Consider the following 9,882-nt stretch of genomic DNA (forward strand, 5'->3'; position numbering starts at 1 on the left):
GTCCAGATTGAACACACACTATATTAAGCCTCTACAGACACTAGCCTACTACAAACTAACTTCGGTCTGGACTGTAGTTTCCCCAATCAATCTCACACTGATCCAAGGTACAGTTATGCTCCTTACGTCTCTGATCCTAGCAGGATACTACGCACTTGATTCCCTTAGAAGATCTCACCCACAACTAAGAGTTACTTCAACATAAAATCGAAGACTTTAATAAACAAATTTGTATCACAAAGAAAAGTCTATTGTAATAGATAAATCTGTATCCCACGAATATACCTATGATTTTTATTCCGTCTTTTGATAAAATCAAGGTGAACAGAAACCAATCGATAACCCGGACTTATATTCCCGAAGAACAGCCTAAAATTATCAATCACCTCACAATAAACTTAATCGACTAGCGAAACAAGTTATTGCGGAATCACAAACGATGAGACAAAGATGTTTGTGATTACTTTTTATCTTGCCTATCAGAGATAGAAATCTCAAGCCAATTATTTCAGTTGTACTCGTACGATAGAAACAACAAGATTAGATCACACAACTACAATAAAGTAGTATCGGTCTGGCTTCACAATCCCAATGAAGTCTTTAAGTCGTTAACCCGGTTTGAGAAAAGAAAACCAGAGGTTAAAGGAGAATAGACTCTAGATACAACTAGTATCACACGTAAGTTGTGAGGATTAGGTTTCCCAGTTGCCAGAGTTCTCCCTTATATAGTCTTTCAAATCAGGGTTTGCAATCAATGTTAGCTTAGTAACAAAGCATTCAATATTCACCGTTAGATGAAAACCTGATTAGATTCAAGCTAATATTTATCAACCGTTAGATCGAAAACATAACTTGTTATACACACATGAAATGCACGTTTCTAGGCTCGTGTAACCGTACCCAAACTTGTACATTAGTTGGTTCAAAAATAGTTAACCAAATGGTTAGCCATATGATCACTTTCATATCAACCATCTTCTTCTTCTTCACCATAACTAGTTCAAATGACTCAGATGAACTAGTTAGAGAGTTGTTCAATTGCTTAGATCTTATGTAACTTCACAAGACACAATCGAAGCAAAAACGATATTATTTACTCGAATCGGTTCATGAACTTTATAGCCACGGTTTGCAAAAGCATTCCTTAATAAATATAAAGATGAGTTCAAGAACAATTGTTTTTAGACATAACCTTCTCAAGTTCGCGGATTGGGTTCGCGGACTTAAGTTTCCGGAAGGAGTTCACGAACTCCAACAGAAATTCTCGGGTTTGAGAACTTTGCCAGTTCACGGACTGAGCTTGCTGAGTGAAACTCCAGCAGATATTCTCGGATGAGAACTTCCGCCAGTTCGCGGACTGAGTTCGCAAACTGTGCAAACTATTCCGGTTCTCTTGATCAACAAAGTTCGCAAACTTTGGTTCAAGGAATAAGACTTATACATATACATGTTTCCACAACAATGCTTATATCCATCAATGGTCATATAATCTAAACTCTCATTTTAATCATTGAAACATTCTTAGAGAACTTTATATAGTTGTTATTCACAAACCATTCTTCGTAAGAGCAATTCTCAAAGTGATTGAAACATATCATGACTTTCGTAACTAGGTAAAGATGAACTTGGTTAAAGCGAAATCTTACCAACACATATTTTGAGAAATAGATAGGCGAGATAAACTCGGCTTGAAATATCAAATGTGTATAATCTAAGTCTATATAGCAAAACGAATTTTGTCTCAAGATAGGAGATAGAGTAGATAGACTTTTGAGTGATAGATAAGTTCAAGTCTCCACATACCTTTTAGTTGATGAAGATTCACCGGTTCCTTGAGTATTCCTTCGTCTTGTATGATGATTGCCATGGAGTTCTTGAGCTCAACTACACTTTCTATCCTAGTCCGAGACCTTAGCTATAGTAGACTAGAAATTAAGACTTTATAGTTTTGATCACTAACATTGACAAACATGATTGAGATAGCAACGCATGCGAGTTCGACCGAGAAATGCTCTAACAATCTCCCCCTTTGTCAATTTTAGTGGAAAAACTATTAATACATATGGAATACAAAAACGATAAATACATTTTTGAAGCTCCCATTCCACATGCTTAGTCTTCAACATTACTCGAAATCTTCGTCACTTCCAAGTACTCCAATGATCCCAAAGGTTGTAAGTTTAGTATCATCGTTGTTGAAAATCCGTAGCTATAACAATGAGAAAACAGAGTTCTCGATCATTGTTATGCAGTGACATAGTATCATTACACGGTATCAAAGTTCAATTGTATCACAACTTTGACAACAATACTATTGTGATATGTATCACTCCCCCTTAGTCAATACTCCATCTCACATGGAAACCACTCCCCCTTACATAATGATCCGAAAACCATATGTATTTGTAGTGTGAACTACATATTAATTCCTCCCATTTTTGTCAATAAAATTTGCAAAGGTACGAGAACAGGATCCTAATGAAATTTCCGAAAGAGACATTTCATGACTAAAAGAAAGTATATATCAACTTGTTCTTTAGATGCAATCATAAAGCCGAATCTAAATGCATTCACCAAGGAGTTTAAAGATACAAGATAACCCCTAAAATATTCCACAGCCGCGCTCCCCACAAGATATGGCAATTACGCACAAGTTCAAAAGAACTCTCCCCCATAAAATGTCATTCCCGAAAGAACAACAAGAGCGACCTTAATTTCAAGAGAAAATAAGGATTTCTTTGGACATAACAAATCACATACAAGTATGAATTTGAATCCAAAAATACTCAATTAAATTAACCACAAGAGAACCCATGGTTTATTTAATCGGTATACGCAATCAAATTAATCACAAAAGTAATCAATTTAATTGATCATGCTTGACCTAAGAAAATCTATGGAGCAATAACTAAGTTAATCATAAAATAATCAACTCAGTCAATAGTGCTCAACATGAGATAACTTATGGAGTCTCACAGTAATTCATAAAATGTTATGGATCAGGGAAGATCAATACTGCGGAATACACAAGGATTTATTCTATTTTTCATCACTATTTGCATAACGACGTACGATAGACATAATCCTTGTAAACAAAATATTTTAACCTATCTTCCATCAATACCGGACATAATAGGCTTAACTTTTGTATTTGTCAAAAGTCCATTCATTCTTTTATCAATACATGCATATCGACATACGAAAGACTTTATTTTTGACAAGGTATGGGACAATCAAGTTCACGGACGTAAACACACATATCCCATAACAAGATTGTAATATATAAAACCATAAAGATTAATACTGCAAAAATCATCTTCCAAACAAATTTAGAATTTAAACCAATAAATCTAAAAACATGAAGATGAAAACGTTGGACATAGCTATGTGTAATCACAATAATGGCTATTCCCAACTCTAGTTATTCTTCTAAATAAAAAAAGAAAAGAAGATATACTAGGTGGTAGCTCAAGGAATGAGACCTAAAAACTACAACCTATGTTTTACCTACAAGTATACAGGGTCTTGATGAAGATAGAATGTAAATAGAGGTTTGTCCACAGGGACTTGGAGGATTTGCTAAAGTTTTCTAAATTTCTAAAGTTATCTGAATTCAAAAGAAGGTACTAAGGCTTTTGATTCCACTATTTGACCCTAGTCTAAGGAAATTATGATGCAATGTATGTCTTGTTCTTTCATGAAAGACTACAATGAGGATTCTACTAACTGTCCTAACCAAATTACCCCTAGCATCAGTTGTCTTTAATCAGCACAACTAATCACAGGCATTTAGCTCCTCTAGCTAGTTTAGCTTAAGGCAATCTCTCTAGTGGATTGAATTCTTGGCCAAAGACCTAGCTCCACTCCTAGTATCAGCTGTCTTCTAACAGCACAGGTGATCACAAGCAGGTAGCCCAAATGGCTAAGCATTCATCCTAAGGAAATTCAGCTCAATAAAAGAACATACAAATACATTAACATTCCTAGCATATGATCAAGAGCTTCCTCTAAACCCTAGCAAGTGAATTAGAACATAGACATGCTTGTAATCATGATACTAACAGGTATAAACATGCTCCACATTACACAGCATATAATTCACATTCAACCTTTATGCATAAGAGAGATTCAACATGGATGAATTGAAAATGAATTTTGAAATTAATATTGAACTACAAATATTACTCACTGGCTAGCCCAGAGATGCCGAATTTTACAACCCCTAACACCCTTTTATAGTTACAACAAAAAAATTCCAAAATCCCCAAATCAGTGAAATTAGGGTTTTACAAAAAATCCTTACCTAATCTCTGAAAACGATTGATAGCTCTCACCCATGCTTCCTTGTCGTCTGCTGATGCTACCCATGCCTTCGATTTATCCTCTAACCTTACCTATTTCATCAACTCCTAACCTAGGGTTCCTGTGAGATGAAACGATTAGGAGGTGATGTAATAAGTGGCTAGAAAAGTAGGTCTTGGTTGTTAGAAGTGATGATGGCTCGAGTGGTGGTGGTTGAGTGATTTGGGGGGAGAAGATGGTGGTGATGGAGACAGCGTCGCTGTTGCAGAAGAGGGGAAGAAGGAGATGGCTCGATGGGTTTTGGCTAGGGTGTATTTGTTTTGGGTATAGGGTTAGGTTGTTCGAGTGTGAGGCGGGTACAACAAATCTTGATGTCTTGCGAAGCTGAGCCGTGGGATAATATCTTCTGGGACGTATCTAACGGCGAGATGGAGACAGATTATGAGCGACCGTTGGATGCCTGATACAACGAAACTGACGGCTCAAGATGGAGTTAGGTGATGTAGTGTTAGACAGGAGCTTCAGACTTTGATGTAATGGCGATGCTGCGACCGTAGGATGCTGAGATGATCCAATCTGACGGCTAGAAAGGGAAACGGGTATGGATATAGGAAATGAACTTGGGTGAGGGTTTTGGGCATTGGGTATGCCAAGCCCATATCTTCTTTAAGAACAATTCTTCCTCTTCAAGCCCACTTCTAGCCTTTTGGTCTTGTGCACAACATTCTTCGCGGCTTCCTTGTGTAATTCCTCCCGTCTTTTCACTACTTTTCTGCTCTTTTCGCTCCGCTATTCATCCAAACTTTATTTATTACCTAAAAATGCAAAATTAATTAATAAAAATATTTATTCTTGAAAACAATGAAAATACAGAATATGGGATAAAATGTAGAATTAATGCACAAAAGATGAGTTAAATGCCAAGAAAAATATATAGAAATATGCACTTTTTAGCACTCATCAAATACCCCCAAACCTGAATTTTACTTGTCCTCAAGTAAAACAAAACTAAGGAAATCCTACCTATACCACACTGCAGGATCTTTGCAGCGGTCTTCTTGGCACTGAAATGCCCTCCACATGCTTGGTCATGACAGAAAGATATCACATCTTTCTGTTCCATGTCGGGTACACATCTCCTAATGATTTGGTCTCGACAGTACTTAAACAAATATGGGTCGTCCCAAAGGAAATGTTTAACTTCAGCCAAGAACTTGGAGCGGTCTTGTCTCGACCAATGTGAGGGCATTCTACCTGTAGCAAGGTAGTTAACAATGTCGGCAAACCAAGGAAGGTTTGACACAGACATCAATTGTTCATCAGGGAATGATTCTCTAATCAGCTCAGATTCATCAATAGACTCACTAGTTAATCGGGACAAGTGATCAGCAACCACATTCTCACAACCTTTCTTATCACGGATTTCGATGTCGAATTCCTGTAATAAGAGTATCCATCGAATAAGGCGAGCTTTAGCATCCTTCTTAGAAAGAAGATACTTCAAAGCCGCATGGTCAGTGTATATGATGATCTTAGATCCTATCAAATAAGATCTAAACTTGTCTAATGAAAATACCACGACAAGTAACTCCTTCTCGGTAGTCGAATAGTTGAGTTGAGCATCATTAAGAGTTTTACTAGCATAGTATATCACATATGGTAGTCTATCAACACGCTGTCCTAAAACAGCGCCAACTGCATAATCAGAGGCATCACACATGAGTTCGAACGGTAGTTCCCAGTTGGGTGGTTGGACAATAGGAGCTGAGGTAAGGAGAGTCTTGAGTTCTTCCCACGCCTTCACACAAGCAGCATCGAAGTTAAAGACAATATCTTTGGCAAGTAGATTACACAAAGGTCTTGAGATTTGGCTAAAGTTTTTGATGAATCGCCGGTAGAACCCAGCGTGACCTAAAAATGATCGAATACCCTTCACAGAGTGGGGTTGTGGTAAATGTTGAATGAGGTCGACTTTAGCTTTATCTACTTCAATTCCTTTTTCCGAAACGATGTGTCCTAGAACTATGCCGGAGTTTACCATGAAGTGGCATTTTTCCCAGTTTAAAATCAGATTCTTTTGCTTACATCTTGACAACACAAGGACCAGATGGTCCAAACATTCATCAAAAGAGGAACCAAACACAGAGAAATCATCCATAAAGATCTCGAGAAAACTATCTATCATGTCTGAAAAAATGCTCATCATGCAACGCTGAAAAGTGGCAGGTGCATTACACAGCCCGAAGGGCATACGTCTAAAAGCAAATGTCCCAAATGGACACGTAAATGTAGTTTTTTCCTGATCTTCCGGTGCAATGTGAATTTGGTTATAACCGGAAAAGCCATCTAGAAAACAGTAGTGACTGTGTCCAGACACACGTTCTAGCATTTGGTCTATGAAGGGAAGGGGGAAGTGATCTTTTCTTGTTACTGTGTTCAACTTCCTGTAGTCGATACATACTCACCATCCTGTGGTTGTACGTGAAGGGACTAACTCATTCTTTTCGTTCCGAACTACAGTAATGCCTGACTTCTTAGGCACAACTTGAATGGGACTAACCCATTTACTATCTGAAATCGGATATATGATACCTGCATCAAGTAGCTTCAAGATCTCACTCTTAACAACGTCTCTCATGTTAGGATTAAGTCTCCTTTGCATTTCCCTAGATGGTTTGGCATTTTCTTCAAGATTAATGTGATGCATGCAAATGGTGGGACTTATCCCTTTGAGATCTGAGATGGTCCATCCTAAGGCTTCTTTCTGCTCCTTAAGTACTTCTAAAAGCTTGTTTTCCTGTTCTATGTTTAATCGTGAAGAAATGATAACAGGTAAAGTATCAGAAGGACCTAGAAATGCATACTTCAAAGTATCAGGTAATGGTTTCAATTCCTGTTTGGCCTTAGGAGACTCATCCGAAGATATAACAAACTTCTCAGAAAGTGGGAGTTGTTCCACTGTATTCTGCCATTTAGTGATGTCCATTTGAGGTACAGATTCGAGCAAAGATTAGACTTCACCAATGTATTCATCATCATACAACTCCAAGTTAACATCTTCCAAACATGCTTGCAAGGGATCTTTTGACATAATGCCAGTCAATGAATCTTGTATCAAACTCTCAATCATATTGACCTCATGTACATCCTCATCATCAAGATTCACATGCTGTTGACTAACATTAAACACATTCAGCTCTACAGTCATGTTTCCAAAAGACAGCTTCAACACTCCATTACGACAATTGATGATCGCATTAGACGTCGCCAAGAAAGGACGTCCTAAAATGACAGGAATGTGACTATCAGGGTTTTGTACAGGTTGAGTGTCTAAGGCAATAAAGTCTACAGGAAAGTAGAACTTATCAACCTTAATCAAAACATCCTCAATTACACCTCGAGGGACTTTGACGGATCGGTCCGCCAATTGGAGAGTTATGGGTGTTGGCTTCAATTCTCCAAGACCTAACTGCGCATAAACAGAATATGGCAGGAGGTTCACACTTGCACCTAGATCTAATAAAGATTTATTGACCATGTGGTTTCCTATAGTGCAAGAAATTGTTGGACAACCTGGGTCCCTAAACTTAGGTGGAGTTTTGTTCAGAATGATGGAACTCACCTGTTCAGCTAAGAAATCACGTTTGTGCACATTAATCTTGCGCTTTTGAGTGCACAAGTCTTTGAGGAATTTGGCATATGCAGGGATTTGCTTAATTGCCTCAAGAAAAGGAATGTTGATGTTGACTCTTTTGAACAGTTCTAACATCTCATTGTAGTGGGTGCTTATCTGTTGGCGAACTAACCTCTGAGGATATGGAGCAACATGAGCATTAGGAGTTAGAGGGATATTCACAACAGTGGGATTGTCGGCTTCGCTAATGTGCTCAGGCTCCTTTTCTAAGTTGGAGGTGTTCTTTGGTGGTGCAGGCAATGATATGTTTGGCTCAGATTCATTTGATTGTGGTATGCCTACATTGTTCTCAACAATCTTACCACTTCGGAGAGTGGTGATGGAATGGACTTGATTGGGTGAGGTTTCATTGCAAGATGATGTGCCTTCTTGAAATATCCTCTTTGGATTTTGTTGGGGTTGGCTAGGAAGTTTACCCTTTTCTCTTGTATTCAATGCATCGCAAATTTGACCCATCTGTAGTTCTAGAGCGGAGACTCGTTGATCAGTTGCTTTCTCATTTTTCATCAGATGTTGGGTCAACTGATTGATACTCTCTTCGATGCTAGACAATTTCTTGTCAGCAATGTATTGAGGGTACGACTGTTGTTGAGGATTTTTAGGGTATTGATAGCCTTGATTGTTTTGATAGCTTTGAGTGGGTTGAGATGGTCCTCCTTGAATGGGTCCTTTAGACCATGAAAAATTGGGGTGGTTCCTCCATCCTGGGTTGTAGGTTTGTGAATAAGGGTTATGCTCTTTTTTTTGAAACATATCATGTGCCTGTTCTAGCCTAGATTCTTGGAATGCATGCATTTCCGGACAATCACTGACCTGATGGTCAGAACCGTTACATATATCACAGATAGCCATTTCGACATGTTCACAGAAAGCAGTGGTAGAAGGTTTTACGTTTTTCTGAAGTTCTAACGCTTCTATTCTTCTTGCTAGTGCTGCCATTTTTGCATTTCCTTCAAAATCAGACTCAATTCTATGGACCTTATCTACAGGTGTAGTCTTTCTAGGTTCACGAATGGACTCCCATTGTTGAGTTTTTTCAGCAACTTCAATTAGGAAAGCCCACGAGTCATCAGCACTTTTATCTGTGAAAAGTCCATTACACATAGACTCTACAATTGTTCGGGTGGAGACATCTAAACCTTCATACAAAATTTGCACAAGTCTCCATTTTTCAAAACCATGATGGGGACACTTAAGCAACAATTCATTGAATCTCTCAAGATATCTAGCTAAGGTTTCACCTTCTAATTGTACAAAGTTGTTCAGACTTTGACGAATTGTCGCAGTCTTGTGATTAGGGAAGAACTTTTTGAAAAACTCTTTTATGAGGTTGTCCCATGTCCTAATTGACTGTGGATGTAAGGCATACAGCCATGACTTGGCCTTTTCCTTCAAAGAGAAAGGGAATAGTCTCAATTTTAGGGTTTCGTCAGACATCTGAGTGAAACGTATAGTTCCACAAATCTCCTCGAATTCTCTCACGTGATGGTAAGGGTTTTCGTTTTCAATTCCTCTAAACACGGGAAGCATTTGTATTGTGCTCGATTTTAGCTCATAATGACCAGTAGCTTCTGGTAAAACAATGCACGAGGGTTGGCTTGTCCTTGTGGGGTACATGTAATCCTTGAGGCTACGGGGTTCTTCCATTATCTCAGGTTGGTCCGGTGTGTTTTCCTCAGAAGATGTGGGTATGTCAATTGGGTCTATTGGATTGACTCTAATTAGTCGGTTTGATTGGTCTCTAAAGGTCACAACCATATCCTAATAAGATCATTGATCGATGAAATAACATCTAACAAGCCCACAGTCAATGAAAAAAAAAACGACCTAAAATTTGGTTTGAAAGGGTTAGAAACTTTGGTTTAAAATGGGTTTAGAAAATTTTT

The sequence above is a fragment of the Papaver somniferum genome, chromosome 10, assembly GCF_003573695.1.
Source record: "Papaver somniferum cultivar HN1 chromosome 10, ASM357369v1, whole genome shotgun sequence".
Classification (NCBI taxonomy): Eukaryota; Viridiplantae; Streptophyta; class Magnoliopsida; order Ranunculales; family Papaveraceae; genus Papaver; species Papaver somniferum.